The 19,774-nt window shown below is 45.1% G+C and overlaps 1 protein-coding gene across 5 annotated transcripts in view; it reads right to left on the bottom strand.

Moving 5' to 3' along the window:
• Nucleotides 1-17,297, bottom strand: part of MET (MET proto-oncogene, receptor tyrosine kinase) — a 90,247-nt gene extending 72,950 nt beyond the window's left edge. For 3 of the 5 annotated variants that reach the window (XM_075493611.1, XM_075493591.1, XM_075493582.1), the window contains exon 1: nt 17,257-17,296. The gene's annotated coding sequence lies outside the window, so the exon portion shown is untranslated. Of the gene's footprint in view, nt 1-17,256 lie in introns of all 5 variants that reach the window. The other 2 variants (XM_075493600.1, XM_075493621.1) reach the window with 2 other exon arrangements.
• Nucleotides 17,298-19,774: the final 2,477 nt, after the last annotated feature.

Consider the following 19,774-nt stretch of genomic DNA (forward strand, 5'->3'; position numbering starts at 1 on the left):
GATGACTATAGACCAGAACTGTTTCAGCTGTGTATAAATTTAGTGTTTTTACTAGATTGGTCAAAACAATCCATCGATAATTCTCCTGCATTCCTTGTGACATTTTATTTCAGCATCCACTGAACTCCTTCTGTGGCTTACCTCATTAATTACACAAAACAATAGGTTTTGGAAACAAAGAATTGCTCTTCCTCCCTGTTATCTGATAAGAATCATGATCGAGAGCTGCGGATAAAAATCAGAAACACAGGCTATTTGCAAGTATTAGCTGGTAAGAACAAGTCACACTTCTGGTATTGAGAAATGAAGATCTTCCTTCAAATCAACAACATTTTCTGATATTAATTAGTGATAACAGAATCCTGGAAACAAATCAAGCAGGGATTTAAGTTGAAAAGAAAAAGAAAAGAAAAAAGAGCAGGGATATTGCTATAACTAGAAAATAGCCCCAGTACACAGAGTGCTGACTTCTATATTGTACAGGGCAGGAAACGGTTTTCTCATCCTCTGAAACTTCTTGCTATGACAGAATTTTTCCTGCTCCGTGCTGGGATGACACCAAGAGCTTTCAAAGTTTGTGTGAAACACCCAGCAGTCGCACCCGATCCAAGAACAACCGTGTTCACGTCCCTGCCTCGCCAGCACTGAGCGAAGGTCCCCGCAATGGGAGGAGTGGGAGCCTGGTCTGACTGTCTGCCTCCTTTCAGCCAGCGCTCCCACCCAAGAAACTGCTAGAACTGATACATTCCTGCAGATTCACTTCTGACGAGTCAACATGTTCTGACAAATAGTAGATTAAGCAGAAAATTCCAAAAATGCTCTATTTCTGACACAATGCAGAGGCAGGTAGATTGTTTGCTGCAACGAGTTTAAACCCACGTAACAGAGGTGGCACTGCAGTGGAGAGAGAAAACAACAGGTAGGACAATAGTTAGATGAGGATGAGGATGAGGCTGAGTGACCACCAATACAGGAAAAAAGATGCAAGGTTACTTGACAGGCACCTACTTCGTTGCAGTATATTCTGTGCTATGTTCTTGTTTTAATATGTTCCCAAATAGATTTCCCACCCAGTATGCCCCTAGTCTTCAGTTTACAGTCCTCCCCATTCTTCCAGCGTCTGAAAAAGAGGATCCCTAGCTGTTCAACAGTAAATACCAGTGTGCACTGCAGAGGGATTCAGAGCCATAAATACTGTCTGACTTACTCTTTCCCTCAAACCACATCTTGGGATGTGAGGCCAGTATCCTCGGATAGGCTACTCTGCCTACACGCAGTTGGTGAAAAGGCGCTGGTTTGAATCTGTGCTCCGGAGACAGAAAACTCCTCCTTAGACTCCTTTAGCAAATGAGATCCAAAACAAAGAGCTTAACAGCAAGAGCAAGGGTGGGATGCAGTGTAATGCAAAGGATGCCAGGAATAATAGGTACTGTATTTCACCACTACAGGAAGGAAAATATGAGCAATAAATGAAAACCAAGTCACCTTTGCTCTCATATCTGAGCTCCATCATTGTGTCTTCCTTTGTATGCTTTTGAGGTGTTTCTAGCATCCTCCCAGACAGAAATCTGCTGATTCCCACCTATGGGAAGCTCAGGCTCAGATTTATGGGCAGCTCTAGGGAAGATGGTTTCCCACAATGCATGTCTCCAGCACACTGTGTATCTTTCCTCAAGGTGCTTGAAATCAGAATTCACGTGCTCTACCGTGAGACATTTATAGCTTAGGGAGGACATAGGAGTTATGTGAAGAGTACAGTGTGCAACTCCTTTTTTTTGGCATTTTGTTTTTTCACAGTCCTGACATCACATGCACCCCACTGTTCCTCAGTGAGACTCCGGTGATGTTTGGTGCCTCTTTTCTGTATTTGACCAAGGGTCTTTCTCTATTCCACTGCTGCAGCCTGCAGCACAGAGTTGCTTTTTTGTAACCTCCAGACCAGGTCTTTGCAAACCCACTTCACTTGTATACATCCTGAAGAAGCAGGAAAATTTTGGAGAATTAAAAATTCAGTCCCACGCCTCTTCAAAGGTCCAATAGTCCCAGTTCTCCTTAGCACATACTCAAATGTAATTTTAGTTGAACTTAAGCACTTGAAGAGTTTTGCTGAATTAGAACCAAAATACTTAGGCTATAGATATATTTTTTGAATACAGGTCAAAGAACTAGTTGCTGCCTATCAGTTACAAAAGGAAAACAAGTAATCCCTTTGTTTCTCTACTTGGTTTGAATGATGGATGCTGTTCATTCTTTTGTGACCTTCCCCTGACTTGTGTGTCAGTGTGTCTTTCATGTGTCTACAGAAGACTTGTAAGCTTTGGCCTGTGATAACTATCAGCAAGCAATAGCTATGGATGGATTATTTCTTTTGTAAGAGATATTTTCAAAGCCGGTGTCATGATGTGCTCATTTTTCCATCCCTCAGCAGACACTAGCTGGTATAACTGATGAGAAAATGGATTTTGGTCAACCGTTGCAAGTGGCTAGTAATGATGTGTCATATTAGTGTGCCTGGCAACCTCAAGTGCTATGGCTGATGCTTCCCACCAGGCTTGGTCTTGAGTGTTTGTGTACCATTAACGGCTTCCCAGTGGCAATCTTTTTCCTACAAGTTTCATTCTCCCTAATTATGGCCTGGGTGATAATTTGTAAACACTGAACATCGTGTCTCTTCTTCACACTGTTTGCCACTGTACTGACAAGTCAGGCCTGGCCTTATTGTGGAATAATGTTCAAGCTGTCATATGCAAGGAAGCCAGAAAACACAGTCATGCTTGTTTTCGGAGCCCTCATTTCAACAACTTGGGTCCCATTTAACTCTGATTACAAAGCACTCCATGGATCCGCACAAGCTAAGACAACACACTGACACGAAAGCAAGCGTTTTGTAGGTTGGTCGGTGCATCTCATTTTTCCCTGCTTTATTACAGAAAAGGAAATGACAGGGTCCTGCATATCCCACATAGAGCGTGTTTGTACAAGAACACGTTTAATCCTCAGACAGGTCATTTCAGGTTAGGTAACAGCAGAGCCATGTTAATTCATATTTCACAAATTCTGTTGTCAGCAAATGGTAGCCTTTTCCCTTCTTTAAGGAAATATTTGATAGTATAGTTTTATATTTTTTCCAGTGGGATAGTACATCTTGTTACGATAGGCTCTGACAGACCCGTGGTGGCAAATTTATATAGGCTAACCATAGTGATTACTGCTCCTGAGAGTTCAGTTTGTTTTACTACCCTGGACCAAAATCCATGCCAGTTCAGGACCTGATTCCCTGTGGATCAGATGCCCTGCCATGGAGACAGCAGCATCATTTAACAGGACAGGGCGACTAAGAGAGGGAGATGATAACAGCTTCATCCATCCAACTTTAATCTGCTGTTGCAAATCTGTCACAGCACTGCCATCAGCTTCAACAGACTAAGCTCACAGCGGACGTGTCTTCATCAGAGTTTTCAATTAACCGATTGCACCTGTAGACAAGATCGGTTACACGTAAAACACATATTGAGGTTAACCTATTTTCTATGGCCACAGATCAAAAATGTTCTTAAGGCAGAATTGCTAACCTGAAATAGCTACCTTGAGTTAAAATAACAGAGAGAACAAGGAAATTTGAGAGAGTAAGTCAGCAACAAACATACAAATGATCCCTGAGTTGAATTCAAACAGCTAATCTGAGTTAAAATCCATGTTCCCTTGTCTTCAGCACTATTGTAACTCTAGTTTAGGTTACTCATCCTGACTAGGATGGGAACATAACTTTCCTGCAGCATGGTAAGTACACTATCGTGATGCATTTTCCCAGTGCATAGAGTCACAAGACTTAGTAGTGGTGATTTAGGTCATAAATTCATTCATAACAGAGCTGGGAGGTTTCTGTGGTACTCCCAAGAGGCGTGTGTGCACGCAGATGGCTGAGGGTGAAGAACTGGTGGGCAGGGCACAGCCTAGGCAATTGCTGGAGGATCTACCATTAACTAAATCCTCTACATATCCAGTGCAGTCGTGTGTGTCAGAAGAAACTGCTTTCATTAGCATGTTCAACTGATCTGTAAGCCTTTTCTTACCATATTCAAATACAAAAAAAGAATCTAAATTCTCCCTGCATAAAATATGCTCTTTAATATACATGGTCCATTACTGGGTCCAATATACCATTGTAATTCACAGCAGCTATCAATAGAAGCATTTTCATTGTCTGCCAGGTTTATTTTTAACAGGCATTAGAACACAAGAACACTAATCTATCCTTTGCAGTGGAGCAAATGTTATTCTTATACTCATTTAGCATTTTTTTTTGGTAGGGGTCCTGCAGTGCAATGAAGTGTAGAATGTTTTATTTGAAACTTGCTTCAGATCTTAACATCCTAAAGCCAACTCACATCTTGGGTCTGCCGCACAACTGGATTTATTTAATCATTTTTTGTTGTGATGGGCTACAATGGCACTACAGGTTCTTTCGTAACAAACTGCAGCAAACGCTCACTGATATATTATGAACGAGTGGAGCAGATCAAGAGCTATAAATTGCTCAAAAAGACTAATTTAAAAGGTGGTATACAGCATTTGTTGGGATTCAGGGAAATTTGTCATGTGAGGAAGTGGTACTTATTCTAAGGGCTGAGGAATCAATTCCACAAAGAACAGGAACTAGAAAAGAAGTTCAAAATATACAAAGAATAATTGAAAAACAGGGAGGAAATACCCACAATAAGGCAGGTCTTTCGTTGTTTGTTTATGCTTATATTTCCAGATGGATTTTGATCTTTAAATACAGGAGGACAGCTTTCCATATCTGGATGCATAAGGATTGGAGGATTTTAAAAAAATTATTGTATTGCTTGGCAATAGCAGGAAAATAGAAAGTAAACTTTGAACAACACAACACTATTGATCCACTCCATTCATCTGAAATGCAAGTCAGCAATTGTGGAGCTTCAGTAAGAAAATACCTGTGATGCTACTGTGGCCCTTTACCACTACACTGGCAGTAAAATAAATCCAGTTCTAGCACAGACTTAAGCTTGGTATCTACAGCAAATAATTCAGCCTGACAACTGACATGCGAACATCTTATTCAGCCCAAGTGTTCAGTCCAAGTAAAAAAGGAGCTGTGTGTGGGGCTGAATAACATGTTATGCTTGTTATTGTACAGGTCATGACCGATAACACACGGTAAGGTTTGTCTTCTGTTTCAGGTGAGTGAATATGGAGGTATTTGGGTTTCACTCCCAATTTTTCACGTGTTTGGACAGACTAATTCATCTCTTAATGCATTTTCACTGCATAGGCAAAGCGAAGACCTTTATTGACTCTAGCCAGCTGAGATAAATGGTGATAAAGGAAGTCACACAAAGTCAGGTAAAGACGCAAGTCCTTTTTGGTGTGTATTCACCTTACATTAGCAGAAAGCAGTTTTCTTGTATTTCTGAGTCGATCCTGCTGATCAACTTTTTGCATGAGTCTGTGGTTGTCTGTACAGCACGGGGACAGTGTAATTTCCTTGGAATGTAGCTCCTCCTTTCTTAAAGAGCCAAGTTGGCAAACCTGGCTGCAAGCACAGTTTTAGCTCGATTCCCTTAACTACTCTCAGCACGCACTTAGATTTTCTACTTTATGGTTGTAACATCTACCTACCTGAATTCTTGTATTGAAATGCAGAGCAGATTTTGGAAGCCTTTCCTGTCTTGTAAAGCTAACAGCCTTCCATACTGTGATAATTAAAGGAATGGTATGGGTCATAAAATGGAAAAGATTAAAAGGCAGATAGCCATGAGTAACCAAGACAGCATACAGATTTGATCTAAATGTTCTAACAGCAATTATGAATGATCTTGATGCAGGGCATTTCCTGCAGTTTAATTGTCATTTGGTGCTAATGGTTCTTAGGAGTCCCTGAGACAATAACACTTCATAGCCAAACATTAATCTCTCTAACAAAAAAAAAAAGTTCTGTATATCAATAGATAGTGATGATAAAGTATATTATATGAAAACTGTACCAAAGGATCTACATGCACACAAAATTACTGTTTCCTTTTGACGTCATAGTAAATATAATAAGTATAATAATAACAGCAACTAAAACCCAACAAGTCCCTGAATTCCTCCAAGGTGTGGTACAAATACCTAGGATACGAAGCAAAAGGAATTGTGCTGGCTCTGTTCTTTTCTCTGAAAGAGCTGGCAGGACGGTGTCAGGCAGCGGCTCTTCTGCTCCGCGAGCACACATAAAGCATGCCGCTGGGTGCCATGACTTCACCCTTCTCAGTCAATGTGTCTCCGAGAGCCACGAGGCAAATTAGCGACAAAACCTAGGGTCAAGGATTTCCAATAGGGTGCTGACGTCTTGCCTGATACACAGCTCCTCAAGCCGAGATGTCACGGTCAAACTTCGTACAGGGTCCCAGAGAGATCAGCACATCTGTAAGAGTGAGCTGGGCCCCCGGGTTCAGAGAGCTCGCCCAGGGGCTGGGATGAGACTGTCAGCTCTCCTTTACTCAGCCTGCTGGGGGGCAGCTTATCCAGGTACAGGAGAAACCAGGAAAAAGCTCTGCTTGTGGACCTGTGTTGGCACTGCACGGAGGCCTTTAGGTTGCCTCCAAGCCCGCTCCTTGGCATCTAGGAGCTTTTGAGAGGCTGCTGAACCAGTCTGGCCTGGCACAGCCCGTTGGGCTGATACTGTGATTTGTCCACATGTATTATATTTAGTGCTGGAAAGTAGACTGCACTCCTTCCACGCCCAAGCTGGCTCCACAAGCAGTATAACCATGATCGTGTAATGTTGTATCTGAGATGCCTAGCCCTGCCACACACAAAGTGCCTCTATGCAAAACTAACTCAGTGGTCTTTGCGCCATGAAAAAATGTGGTGCAGACCCTCAGAGCGGCTACAGAGAAAACTGAATTGGCTGTGTTTGTAAACCACCTAGTGAAAGTAATGAAGTCTATATTTATGTCGTAGCTTAGCAGAACACATCCTTTATCTGGTACCAAAGTTAATAACCTGATGGTCTACTTAGCTTCATAGCAGCTTTTCGATTATCAAACGGGAGCAATGTCAAGGATAGTGTTCATTTCCCATCTGTGTTTGGTTAGGAGGTTACGACCTTTTCTTTTTCATGCTGACCTCGCTTTTGTCACTGCAAGTTTATGTTATTGCAATGCACTTTAACTGATGCCCTACTTTCACTCAGTTTAGAAACTGAGTTAATGATGGCTCATTGGCATGACTGCTGCCTTGCTGTGAACCTGTGATTCATGATCTGCTTCCAAGGACTTTACGGTATTGGTGTTCATAAATCCCGAAATGGCCTGGGACCAGCCTATCTGACATCCCGGCTCTCACCAGAGGCAACAGTGTCACAGCTGCAATCAGTAGAGTGGCTGATCTGGAGCAGCCTCAGCTCCTGTTTTTTGGCAGATCTCCCTCAGTGAGGGTCTGTCAGCCACAGCTTTTATTCTGAAATATTGTGCTGACCTTCAGAAGATGCTGAAAAGCTCAATAGTTTGAAGAAGGTGTTCAGGGATGGCTGAACAGTCTGAGTTTTTTCATGCTAATAAGGTTGGGGGGTTTTGTTCTGAACAGATTTTTCAGCTGCTTCATTTACTTTTTCTCAGCCTTTCCCCTCCCCTCATTTTGGGAGACCTGGGGAGCTTAAATGTGCAACTGCTGCTCTCAGGGTTCTTCTTTATACAGGGTCTGGTACCAAGTTTTGGACCTGTTCAGATCCTGGAGTGTCTCCTTTGGAAATCTGGAGCCAGATTCAAGGAGTTTGTGAGATAAGAAAAGAGGCTGTTTCCAAACTTCAGAGAGTATTTACCTTTCTCATAGGGGTAACATGAGGATAAAATAGCTCATTCTTACAAAACACCTCCAAAATATGAAGGGCTTAGTGCCAGTGTTCACAACAGGCACAGCACAGCAAGGCTGAGCTGTAGGATGGTGCCTGCCATAAAGGAGTTGGTTTAAAACCATGGTCTTCATCCCTGCATGAACAGGTTGGCCAAAGGTCTAAATCTGGGACTAGGGCTTGGCTCTACCCCTCTCTGCCCGCTGCCCTCCCTTGGGTGCAGGCAGCCCCTGCCTGCGCTCTCCGGCCCTTCTGCCGTGAGAGATCCAGCATCCCACTCCGACGGCCGTTCCTCGCTCTCCTCCTCCTGTCCTGGTGGGAAGATGCAGAGAGTGGAAGGTGTGGATGTGAATCCTCGTAGGCAAAGCCGTCCTCATGCTTCGGAGCCGAGCGGGCCAGGAGGAAGAGCAGGGATTTAGTGTGGGACTGGAAGCCGCCTGTCAGCAGCAGGACCTGTCTGTGGTGCCCGGCTCCATCCTGTCTGGGGACTGCAAACGAGCTTAGCTGGGAGCTGTAACCTGGCCAGGACCGAGGGCCTCTTACTGCTCCACGTGATTTCTTCTCCTGCGGAGCTGAAGCTCAGGTGAGATCCAGGGCATAGTCAGCACGAAGTGCAGGCACCGCTTAATCTAAGCACCTAAGAGCTTTGTGGCCAGCAAGTGTTAGCTTTCTGGATCCCTTTCTTGGACTTATGCCCTGAACTCACTCTAAACCCCATTTTCGATGCCAAAGTAGCCTCTCTGGATCTTACCCATAATTTTAAGCTTGGTCTGCTTATCCAAAAGGCAAATAAAATGGCAATGGTAAAATTGGAAATGTCAGTTAATGTATGTTTTTAATTTAGGACTTTATATTACAACAATTGCTCCTGAGCATGAGGTTTTGTTAAGTAGTTGATAGCACTGAATTCAAGACTTCAGGCACTGAGCAAAGGTCACTGTCAGTTAACAAGAACATTTCCTTTTGCATCCCTGCTCCTACTTAAAATATTCAAATTATATTGTATTGCTTATTAACACCATGTATGTCACGTTCAAATAAAAAAATGGACTACTCGTGTGATTAATGATTACTCACTTGATCAATTTAAATTTGAACAAGATACAGCTGTTGGGAGTGATCACGGGAGAGATCTAAATTCTTACACATCTGGCTTTTCACATGAAAGCCTGGTTTCAGACCTAAGGTTTGTCAGGGTAAGTTACATTCCTTTACTGTGAAGCCACCACCTTTTCCAAGACTTCACTCCACAGTCTTTATGCAAACAATATTCTCATCGATTCCTGTGATAGTTGAGCTGACTAAGGACTAGAAAACAGGGTGCTTAAAACGCCTGAAAGGCAGAAGATCTGTTGACATGACAGAATCTCAATATTACCTCTTTTAAAATGAGCAATAGATGATACAGGGTAAATACTGAGATGTAGAAGGCATAACTTAACAGGGATGATAGGTGCAGAAGAGTAAATCTTTAAAAATCTTATATATTGTTAATGAAGATAATCATTAAAGAAAGACTGAAGTAACCTACATTGCCTTTCCAAGTAACTAGCTAATGGACACGGGCATTATCTTTTCATATGCCTTTGAAATCCCTACAAACCATGCCTAGTCAAATATTTGACTGATGGGCTTTTACCCCTATTAATAGCATGCAATGGAGGTCTCGGTAAATGACCTACCTTCAGATTTGCCTTTTCCAGAAGGGAAAGGGGTATTTTCTTATCCTTTAGCCACCTTTTATTGCTCCTTGCTGCTTCCTGAAAAGCTTTTTGTACTGTGAAAACAATTCACAGGTTGTTACCTTATTTTTGTGCCCTGCAGGGATTTCAGGCGCACACTCTCCTCAGATGAGGAGGAAGCCCTCCCGCTGCAGTCAGGGGAACTTTGGAAGCCATGCATGCTTATCTGCAGGCAGAGGTTGGCCCAGCCTGTGTTTAGTTTACAAGAGAAATGTGGTATTATTTGCATAAAAGGAGTTCTTTCAAAGCATGTTCTATGAAAACCTCTCAATTTGAAAACAAACAAAAAAACCACCACGCAGCAATTTTCAGGAAGCAGCAAAGATGTCTCTGAGCTCTCCCCAAGCTGATTTTATCATGGCAGCTTACATCTGAAGAAGAACAAACACATGCTTATTTTTGTAAATGTGTTTTCAGAAGGAAAGAAAACTCCAGAGAACTGGCAAACAGTCCTGACTGATAATAACCATGCACGGTGTTTTCCCTTTTTAGCCCTGCAGAAAAAACATGGGATTCAGTTCTGCAATTAGAAGGCCATTAATGATTTCTGTGATTTCATGTACTCTGTGCTGACTTTATACCTACCTCCTGGCTGGCTCTCATCTCTCCCACCTTCTGTTAGGATGCTCTGCATACAGAGCTCCTCCTCTCACGTAGCCTGCCATAGTTATCCGGGAAAAAAGATAACTGTTGCTGGTCAGGTCTTTCTGAATATAACCAGGAGAGGGAGGGAATCATCCCTTTCTCACAAATGGACATGCCTTGCAATCCATCTCTTTCGTATACATAAGGTCGGGATAATAAGGACAAAAATCCAATGGAATTTGATACAAAGAGGAGTAACTGAATTCTATGGGATTTAGTGGAAGATAAAATGTAATGGAGTTTTAATATATTGCAGTTCTGAAGCACGAACAGAATTGATATTAAATTTCACAGGATAGCTCAAAAACTTACAGTAAGGTTCCCATGTTGGGTAGATTCAATAGGATTTTCCCATTGTGGAAATCTGATTGACGAGCCAAGGTGGAGAACTGGCAAGATCTGGAGAATGTCACAGGAAAGGACATCCCCAGACAAGGAGCTATTTAATCCTCTGAGAAGGCAAAAGGACACAGTGAAATGTTGCCATATTCTCTGGTTATTCATATGTAAGGCCAGTGTTTGCAATACCAGGAAAAACAAACATTTGGGAATTTCAGATTCTGACTACAATATACTTAATAAACACTAAATACTAGGAAATGGGGAAAACAAAGCAAATCATACAAATAAAGCCATAGTCCAAGTGTGGGTCCTCTACCTGTTCTCAGCACTTGCATAGTTTCCACTGAAGGTGATGGAATTTACTTGCATCCAGACACCCTGAGTTTAACTAAAGGCACCTACATCCTGGCTGGGGGAACACCCCCATTTACTATTCGGAAGCGCTGCAAACAAAAACAAGGATAAAACTCATTATCGTGCAGCACTCCATCCTTGAACACATATGGGAAGGCAACAGCAAAGTGGATGCCAAAGTTTTCCTTCATCCGAAGGGTTAAACAACAGTTAAGATAAAGTTTTCAATCAGCTACTGTGAGCTAAATTGCATCCTCAAACATGCACAACATTTTCCACTGATTTGAATGGACGGCAAACACATTTGTCAGGGTGAAAGTTGGATTATATTCTCTGATGCAGAAGTGCTTAATCCCATAGGGAGCTTCACATTGGCTCACTGCTTCACTGGAGTCCAATACTGTTTGCATTCTACCTACCTTTTAAAGCATTATTAATATTGCGATTGTATTTTTTTTACTGCGGCTTTGGGCATTTGTAAGAATGATATCAAATACCGAGTATTAACAAGAAACATTTTTCCCCAGCAAAAATATTAGCCTCTAATCCAAAGAGCAAAAGCAATAAACCTAAAGAGTTTAAGCAAAGGTTTTGCAGGACAGTAATATATAACATTTAAAATTAGCACCCACTTTCTAGAAGTAGACAGGAAAACTGAATATAACTCCAGTAATTCATTTAACATTTTCAATGACATTAGGAAAGAGGAATTAATCAACTTTTGACATGAATTCAACTACCAACACCTTTCATTGTCTTCAGTAAAGCTGCCTCTCTCTGCTTTATCCTGCTTTCTCAGACCTAACCAATAGAATCTGGTATTTTTGGATGAGAAGACATATGTCATGAAGACACATGACAATGATATAATAATACCCATAACAGATATGGGGATATGTAATAACAGATAAAAGGATGTATAATTCCCTTAACAGAAATCCTAATACAATTTTGGCTGTATCACAGTATTAAAGATAGAGAGAAATCCAAGCCTCAGTTACCCCAGCATGTCTGAAGAAGAATGAAGCTTGTGAAGTTATTTCAGTTTTACAGAGCAAAACATGTTCTTTTCTAGTCATGCATTTGGGACAATGCACAGATTTGGGAATTTTCTCAAAGGCTGGGGTTACTTGGAAACCTGCTACCTTTATCCTCATAGGATCATCCATGGGGTCGGTGAGAGGTGGGGAAAAGCAAACCCCAGTGTCTTAATAAATATCTCTAATGGTCCTGAAATGTTGGTGATTTAGTTTGGGCCAACCAATCCAAGACGTATTCTTATTCATGATAAAGCTAAAGACAAAACAGTAAAAAACCGTGTATGTCTCTAGGTATTCACATGGCACAATAGACCTCTACCAAGCTTGAAACCATGCTAGCTAGAACAGTTCCAATATGGGGAAAACAATGTAAATGAAAGGTGAGGTTCAGCATCCAGCTCAAACAAACTAAAAAATAAACAAAGAAACAAAAGAAATAATATCTCCTAAAATAAGGGAAAATAAGTAAGTTTGGAATTCTAACTGTAGCTGTAATTGTTTTAATCTGCTCATTAGACATGCTCGGAAAGGATTTCCATTTCCACAAAATTTAGACAAAAATAAATAGTTCCTGCAGGAATTATCAATTTGTACAAATATTAATGAGAAAAATTTAATGTGGAAAAAGATACCCCAATCTTCTATTAAAGTTGAAGGAGAGGAAATCCATTTTGCAAATACTGTGCAAACACACACAAAGGCAAAGCAAAACCCAGTGTCCATGAAGAGCCAGTGGCAAAACTCCGAGGGACAACCGTGAGGCCACAGTCTGGCTCATGGTTCCTACCAGGCAAGTAGCACAAGCACAAAAGGAGGTATAAAAGGCAAGGTGCTTAAGACCCACATCTGTTGTAGGTCCGAGCCGTTGTGGTGGGTGATAGAGGGACTGGAATTGAGCTGAGGGCAATGTCTGCCAGATGTGGGCAGAGGCAGCAGCCGGCACAGCTGGGGCTGGGACACGGACATCCCACACCAGGGCCATGTGGCTCTCAGCCCTAACAAACGCTCAGCGTAATCAGTCCATTAGTCCAGGTTTCTCCCAGTCCCAGAGAGTTGTTTAAAATGAGCATTATTTGAAGCAAACCAGAAACCTTAACACTGTTTTTAATAAATAACTATAACTTTACTGCCTAAATTCAGGGTGGTCCAGCCTCTTTACTGTTATAGGCAAAATGCCTTTTTGAGTGTCGTAACAACAACTCTCCCTTCTGAAGGAGGTTCAGCTATGGCACGTAGGGTGCAGAGGCACACTACAAGGTCACAAACATAGGCACCCCAGATAGCAAGATGCAGGAGTGTTATATATGCTTTATTTTCTGGTCGCCTGCCCACGTCTACACATCTGAAAGCCCTTCAGGTACCGCACGCAATCCTGCAGTTGGGCTCTCGCCTGGAGGCTGCCTGTTGAGCTACTCTTCGCTCTATAAAGAGAATCAGAAGATTTTCCAGGACTCTCTTCAGTCACAACCAAAGCTATGATTCTAGCCATTTTATAAAATAAATTATACATTTGGCAAATTTCATATCCTTATGCTGAAAGAACATCTGCCTGAAGCCAAAAACTTCCTGTGTGGGAAGTGAACAACTCACATTGTATAAAATTGTAAATAAAAGTTAATTTCTTATTGCCTAAATCTAGCTGTCTTTATAACTGTGCCGCCTCAATTAACTGAGTCTGCTTGTAGAAGCATAACTGAGAGGCCCCTATGCTTCATCATCAACTCCAGAGCCATGCTATTTTGAAAATAAAAGACCTGTATCCTGTCCAAAAAATAAACTCTGGAGGTGACTTGCCGTGTTGCCATTTTGGATTACAAAAAAAAAAAAAATACTCGGCCAACACACAGGGGAAGGCTTAATTCCAGCAAACACACACATAAACAGGAAATCTCTCTCCAGTCAGAAGGTATTTTTCCTTCGTACAATGGGGTTCAAAGATGTGTCATCATATAGTTTAAAACAATTGCTAAGGAACCTTACCATTTCCAATAGCTTAGGAGTAGAGTCAGCTTCCACGGTCGAAAGCCTGTCCGAACTTGCATGGGAAGCACACAAACACTAACAAATATATGCTGGCTTAGGCCAGCGCAGAGTTTTTAATCAATAAGCACGTCAAGCTGGGGGATGGGGAGGGGAGGGAATCAATTTTCAGAAGGCAAATGGTAACAACTGTAGATTTAATCAAATTGCAGCTGCAATCCCTTACTATTCTCAATATTTTTGAAAGAAAGTAGCTCCATGGCAAAGAATGAATTTCAATAAATGTCACATATTTAGTTACATTGCTGATTTTTTAAATTTATCAAGCTAGGTCACTGATCCTTCACAGAAATGATACCAGGACACGTCAAAAAGATTCTGATAGTGTTTAGTTGAATAAACGTCAAAATGAAGGAGCTACGGTAGAGGAAAGCAACTTACACAGAAATTGTTATTTCTCTGTGACTACGGGAAAAAAGATCTGCCAATGTGACCCTTCAAAGAGAGGTTGAAGCTGCAACGTACACAGCAAAATGGATAGCTATCAAATACCATGGCGATGGCCATGGTGTGAACACTTGAGCAAAATGAAAATCTTCTGAAAGCATTCGGCAATTTTCCTTTCACATGCATTTGCAACCAAATTTATCATGAATTCAAACGAGATCCCTTCCACTGCCTCCCACACAAAAGGACAATTGCATGTTCATTTTCTTGGGATAAGCAGAAGAGACTATCATGGAGCTGTAGGATGTGCAAAAAAAGCATTTTGTTTCAGTATTTTGAGCTTATTAAACTCCTCAGCATTACAGAAACTCTTCTGTTATTGACACCTGCTTGAAAAATGAAATGCTGCGAGGCATTTGCTTCCCTGGAGACTGGTGTGCCGGGGGGCGGAGGAGAGGGGTTTCAGGACATCCACCGCCTCCCTGTTTGCACCCCACGCACCCTGCACCTGGGTTATGCACACAGCCTGTCCTTAAAATACCAGGGTTATAAAACCCTTAACATTTGAGGGTTATAAACCCCTCAAATTCTGTATCTCCACTTCTGTTTTCCACTCTGATATTTGGTGTACTCAATTGCAACTAACTCAAGGAAGGTCCACCTGAGCCAAGGGGACTCGGTCACCATCCAGCCACATCAAGTGACTGAAAAAGATCACAGCGTGACTAAAAAGTCTCAGAACAGATTAAAAAAAATGGCAATCTACTTGGGAACACTTTTTCCTTCAAAGGAGTTACATCCTAGACCAATTTGGTCTGATAACTTTACCTCTCCTTTATTTTTCTCATGTTTAAAATTGGAGGAAAAAGATACTTTATCTTCTTGTACAACATCATAGTTTTCCTGAAGGCAAATAGCTTGGCAATTTGCTAGATTTGTTAATGCTAGAGGAAACAAGTTAGCACACATACCATGTGTTTGAATGCCTTTGGAAATTAGATTGAAACGCTGATTTGATTTCCTAAAAGGTATCTTAAACAAGGCAAGGTTAGAGATTTGGAGAGTAATGAGAATTTGTGTGACTTCAAACAGCTCTACATAAAACAGACCTGATATTCTGGGGGGAAAAAGGTCACCTAATTATTCGTTTCCTGAAGGCCCTGTCTATACTACATTTCCCCTGGGTAAGGAAACTGATTTAAAAATGGCTTCTGCTAACATGCTCGCATCAGTCGCTATGTATGAGATAGAGATTTGTTAAAACCATTGCCAAGAAAAACGCAACATTTTTACAAGGAGGGGACAACAGAAACCTTCCTGGCTTGGCTGTGCCGGGAGGGACAGGCAAAGAGGTGCCATCTGCGGAGTCCTCCGTGGAGCCGTGGTCCTGCCTCCTCGGTGACGGCATGCTGCTCAGGACCACGTGGCGTGACCATCGGTGGTGAGCTGCATGGGTTTAATTACCAGCTACAAACTTTGCGTGGGAGGCAAAATCACAGGCTGTGGCCACAGCGGACAAGACGCACAGGTTGATGGCTCGGCTGAGGGTAACAGCCTAATGAAACGTGAAATTGTGTCACTGGCTCGAAGGCCAGCCAGCGAGGCAGCAACGGGGAGGTGGCAGTGGGAAGCCTGGACACAAGGGTTTCACAGGAACCAGCCACGAAGGCGCGGTTGCCACCCAAAACCTTGGGAAGGTTTGTTTAAGTATCACACTGCAACCCGTTCCTTGTCTTTTGCACCAAAATGATCTGGTAACTCCCTTCTGGGTTTCATGTTCCTGTAGTTTCAGAGAACGCTATTCAGCTACTCTATGGCTTTCTCATTCAAGAAACGATGTGTGTTTCTGTAGTGCTGAGAGCGCCTAAGCAGGATTTCCCTTACACTAGATATTCCACAAAGACACATGGAGATGCAGAACCTCTCCTTGCTTTCTGCCTGAAGTGAATAAAGTCTAGACACATCACCACCTCAAAGCAATCGTGGTACAAAGCACATCATCTAGAGGTCCGGGACTCCCACTGCCGCAGCTCAGGCTCTCTGGCTACCCCAGCGCAGCATGCTGCCGGCATCAGTTTCCCTTTGCGGCTGCGAAGGCAAGGCTGCTGCTCTTGCACTGCAGCCAGCTGTGCCAGTTACTCTCTGGAGTCCTGGAAGCCAGATTTGGGAGGCAGCAGGCTTGGAATTTCTCCTCCGAGTTGAAAAATACAGAGCAGTCACTTGCAGATCTTAGAAGAATGAGAGTAGGTGGGCTGGCCCCTTCATTTGCATTGGATCAGCAGGAGGAGGTTACAGGTCATCAGCTAAGGTACCAGAAAACTATAAATGCAGGAAAATCAGGATGGAAAAGACAGTCCTGGGAGGACAACATTTGCCACTCAGTTTTGCATTCATGAGCTGCTCATTGAACCTCTGCTGAGTTTTGGCTTTCTGTCTGGCTTGCCCTGACTCAGTGTGCTCCCGTCCATCTGCAGGCTGCACTGCCATCTCCCCTGAGCAAACGACACCTCCCCAAACCACTCTTCAGCCACAACATGTGCAATTTAGTTTACCAGTACAGAACTGCTATGCAGTGGTTATCCTTTGGAGGAAAAAAAAAAAGACAAGAAAAGAAAAGAAAAAAAAAAGCCCTATAGGATACTAAAGAAAGACAATTCATTCCCTCCCCACCAAAAAGGCAAAGAAGCTGACTCTCTTTTCTGTAAATAGAGAGATGAATGTTTTACAAAATACTCCTTTTTCCCAATGATTCAGTTTGTATCAGAAGACAGTCAGGAAAAGAATCATACAGTGCTGAAGAAGGATTAGGCACACAAAGAACAAGTGATACAGTCATTCTCTAACTTACTTTGTTTTCAACATGCAGCTCCTGCCAAAGGCTAGCTTTTTGCTCTCGCAGTGTATGATCTGTAAACATTTAACCAGCTCTTAGAGAAACATGCGAGACACTTTATCTTGCCTGATTATGAATCCAAACCTCTCAGATCTCAAAAAAAAAAAAAAAAAAGGCACCATAAAAAAAAAAGACACCATGCTCTTTTTGCTGGTCGACAATGCAAAAAGCACCTGTAGGATGAAAGCAAATGAACTACCACACATGGCATAGGTTCTTTGGAAAAAGCACGCATCGCAGCTTGAATAACCTCCTACAGGTTACACATGCACAGTTTGTTAAACATCACTGTTACTCGATCATTAATCCCTATTTTAAGACGTATGTGCAAAACTTCCAATTTCTAAGGAGTGCATTTGGTATTCATAAAGCCAAAGACCACCTAGTTTAACGCTGACATGGAAACAGTGGTGGAATGCCATCATACGGTGCGAATTATTTCCTATTTGAAGCAAAACCTGCTTTTTAAAAATGGAAAAGAAAAAGCCCAAACCGCAACGTGAGTGCAAGGAAGACTGCGGGCGCTGCACAACCGTGAAGTACAAACCCCCAGCTCGGGGAATCCTCCAGGCGCACCCCGAGACCTCAGCCCCACGGAAGGCGGCCGGGCTGCCCACCACAAACCCTCACCTCGGAGCCACCGTTTCCGAGTTGGGACTTCCCCGCCGCGCTAGCGGACAGCCCTGCCGCCAGCCGCCGCGGGCGCTGCTGCCGCCGGCTCCGCTGCGCGCCCCTGCCGCGCCCGCGGAGCGGGAAGGGGCGGGGGGCAAGCCGCCTCCCGCGGGGCCGCTGCGGAGAGCGGCGCGGGGAGCGCTGCCCGCCCTGCCCTGCCCTGCCATGCCCTGCCCGCGGCTGCCACTTCGCGGGCGTCCTCTGGCCCGGGCGCCCTGCGGAGCCCGGCCGGGCAGGGGCGAGCCGATGCCGGCGGCTCACCTGCCCCCGCGGCGCCCGCCCGGCGCGAAGGCTGCCTGCCCCGGGGAGCGCAGTGGCGGCCCCGGGCGCCGCGCTCCCGCGAAGTTCCCGGGCGGGGCACGGCGCGGCACCCGGGCCGCTCCCCGTCCTTCCCCCGCTCCTGGCTCACCCCGCTCCCCGCGTCCCCCGGCTCGCCCCGTCCTCCCCGCCGCTGCCGGTCCTTACCGGAGCGGAGCGGAGCGGACCGCGCGCCGGCACCGCCGCCGGAGGGGCGAGCGCTGCAGCCCGGAGGGCTGGCTCCGCGGTCCTCGCCCAGGCACCCGGCACAGCCCGGCCCGGCCCAGCCCGGGCGGGGAGGGGAGGGGAAGGGAGGGGCGGAGCGGGGCGCAGCTCGGCGCACCTCCGCGACCCCGCGCCGCTCTGCCCGCGCCCCGCAGCCCCCTCCGCCCCGCGGGCTCAGCCTCCACGGCCCCGGCCCCGGCCCCGCGCCGCCCTCCCTACCTGGGGCGGCGGGGGCTGCGCGCCCCGGCGGGCAGGGGCCTCCCGCCCGGCACCTGGGCTGCGGGAAGCTCTGCGCGCCCTTCCCTCCGGCGCCTCCGCCGCGCTGGTGGCGGCTCCCAGCGGTAAATCAGCCGGTCCCCTCGGCTCCCTCCGCCCCTCCGGCGCGGTCCTGACCTGCCTGTGACTCACCACATCGCAGGAGCCCGGGTGCGCGGCGAGGGAAGGAGGGAGGGGGCGCCTCCTTCCCTCCTTCCCGTCCTCTCCCTCCCCTCCCTTCGTCCCTCCTTCCCCCCGTTCCTCACGGCCAGGCTCCCCCAGCCTGGGGGCGGCAGGGATGGCTGTCGCTCCCCAGTCGGGCGAAGTCGCGAGGGGACCCGCCGCGGCCGCCCTTGGTGGCCCTTATCCTGTCCCCGGGCGTTTTCAGGGCGAGCGGGTAGCGCCGGCGTGCAGGCACAGCCCCCCCGCGCTCTCGGCCGCTGGGCACCCGCAGGTGTCTGCGCCTGAGGGATGCGAAAGCCTTGCCCTGAGAGGGCAGGACTTGGGCACCTCCAGGCTTTGTCCCCGGACCCCACAGGCTGAGTAGTAGCGAACAAATTCAGCCCATCTTGCCCCTGTCGTAGCGTCAGTGCTGGCTGTGCTCTGAACGTCTGTCCACGTGAAACTCAGAGTAAATGACCTCAGTTCGTACAGGCGATCAAATAGCTATCACCCCCGTATGTGCTTCCTACAGGGCACTAAACAGCACGGGTTGGGGTCTCTCCCTTCCCAGGTTTGCAAGGCAGATGGTGTCTTCGTCTTTAGAGGTGCTGAGAAACTGAGTCGCCGAGCAATGCCGCGTACACTTACGGAGCTGCTGAGAGACTGCAAGTCTCAGCACCGGGGCCTGCACCAGAGGACCCATCTTTTTTGTGGTAATGAGTTTCAGCAGCTACTGATTTAAACCAGATTTTAAGTGAAAGGCTCCATATTCCAATAGAAGTTATTGGAGACATCTATTTTCCCTTTGCATGCTTCCTTTTTTGGCCCCAGCTCTGCTCCCCTTAATCATACCATTTAAACT

This window comes from Mycteria americana, chromosome 1 (genome assembly GCF_035582795.1).
Source record: "Mycteria americana isolate JAX WOST 10 ecotype Jacksonville Zoo and Gardens chromosome 1, USCA_MyAme_1.0, whole genome shotgun sequence".
NCBI lineage: Eukaryota > Metazoa > Chordata > Aves > Ciconiiformes > Ciconiidae > Mycteria > Mycteria americana.